We start from the raw sequence: 1,870 nt of genomic DNA on the forward strand, positions 1-1,870 counted from the left end.
TAATTTTATCATGTGCTTTATTGCTTACAAATCAATTAAAGTCCATTATTCTGTTATTTCCTTTGATTCTTACACAGAACTGTATTTAGAGAGAGAAAAATCCCCATTCCTCCCATCTCCAGGATGAAAAAGTAAATCACATCATCCGTACATGATTGCCCTATATTGATTCTGAAGGAAATAGCACAGCTCCGATGGTGATCCAATTTCCTCTCAGCCCAATTCCTCGCTTCTTTCCTCCCCCACCTCCATTCTGTCCCCTCACATCTGTGTGGGCACCAGAGGCTTCAGAGAGCTGCCATTTCTTCTTTCTTGCCTTTCACTTCCTTCTCAGCCATCATGCCCTGGGGACAGCACAGATGTTGTAGCTCTCTGGAGCATGTGTCAGGCTCATCCTAACCTTCAGGCTCAGCTTTTCATTCTTGGGGGGATTGAAGGTAAATTTTTGCAGAAGGGAAGTGAAGAAAATAAACAGCTCAGACCTAGCCAGCTGTTCTCCAAGGCATGCGCGTTTTCCTGTGGGACAAAAACAAACAACGTATTTCTAGGTGGCACTGTTGCATCTAGAAATTGGTATTCTCCAATCCTTCCAACAAATTCTGACCTTGTGCTTTACATCCAGCTTTCTCTGTGTGTCTGACAACCACTTGAATTCACCAAAGGACGGGAAGTGGAAATCCAGGATCACAAGATCAAATGCATTTACAGGTTAGTTGTGGGGTGAAGAAGCAGAGTACGGATTAATGGAAGGGGGAGGCCTGGGCTGACTCAGACAGTGGTATCTTGTCTGAATATTTCAAAACTCATTTAATAACCAACCACGAAGCAGTCAATGAAGCAACAACAAAATTATGTGATGTGCCTCAACCTTAGAAGGAAACAGCAAAGTATAAAGAAGTAAATGACACCACTGGGCTCCTAACATCCAAGCCACTTCCCTATGCCTGTTACCCTCCTGCACTGTGGACCCCCTGACAAGCACGGCCCTCCGGATGGAGCTGCCCGTTCCTTCCTCTTTGCATTTTCTGTCTTGTTCAAGGCCTCTGCTTCCAATGTGAGCATGGAGAACTGGGGGAAAGGGACAGAAACTCAATGTTGAGGGTATTGGAGGCCACCATGGTGGGACAGTGTTGGAAAGAAGGTTGGAAAGACTAAAGAACCTTGAGTACATCGTAATTAACCTTTGTAGTACCATATGCTTCAAAATACCCGTCTTGGGACTCATAAAAGCACAGAAGCAGAGTAACTTGCATGAAATGAGGTATCATAACCAGGAAAAAAACTGAAGAAGCCCTCTAATCTCATCCACTCTACATGAACTCAGAAATCACTGATTTGGGAGGCCACACAGTACAGTACAGCGTTATGATAGTGGCCAAGGTTACTTCCCAGGGACCTGAAGGTCACTCTTCCTGAAGACGCTTTCCCTTCATTGAGCTCACAGATGTCTGATTGGTGACTGCAGTGGGATCCCAGGATCTCTGTGTTCACATTGCCTCTGTCCCCTTAGCTGTCTCAACCCCTGTATCAAATGCTACCCACCTCTGCACATCAACATGTTGATCATTTAAAAGTGTTCAGTCCACGGGGAGAGATGAGAAGTGGAGGTGATGGGGACAATGATTAAAGTGTATCAAGTGAATGTGCAAAGCTGCTAAATAAAATGAAACGCATTAGTCTGTATTAAAATATGTGCTCATAAAAAAGGAAAAAGTTTAATGCAAGGCGAGTGTTAATTGTCCTGTTGCATGTGAGAGCTGGCATGCATTTTCCGTTGCTGTGTATTTGGCATCTTATCGGCTCCTACTCTGCCCTCCTTCAGCACCCTGAGCAGCACAAGTCCCTAGTGTCCTTCAACTCTATCATCCTA

The 1,870-nt window shown here is 44.7% G+C and overlaps 1 long non-coding RNA gene and 1 pseudogene across 1 annotated transcript in view; one reads left to right on the forward strand and one right to left on the reverse strand.

The window, feature by feature from the left end:
• Positions 1–1,870, reverse strand: part of LOC104859956 — a 33,943-nt pseudogene continuing 32,073 nt past the window's right edge.
• LOC117287350 overlaps positions 523–1,870 on the forward strand; it is a 9,228-nt gene continuing 7,880 nt past the window's right edge. The window contains exon 1 of the long non-coding RNA XR_004518614.1: positions 523–708. This is a non-coding gene — a long non-coding RNA (uncharacterized LOC117287350). The remainder of the gene's footprint in view (positions 709–1,870) is intronic.

The sequence above is a fragment of the Fukomys damarensis genome, unplaced genomic scaffold (genome assembly GCF_012274545.1).
Source record: "Fukomys damarensis isolate Sample0158 unplaced genomic scaffold, DMR_v1.0_HiC HiC_scaffold_23, whole genome shotgun sequence".
Classification (NCBI taxonomy): Eukaryota; Metazoa; Chordata; class Mammalia; order Rodentia; family Bathyergidae; genus Fukomys; species Fukomys damarensis.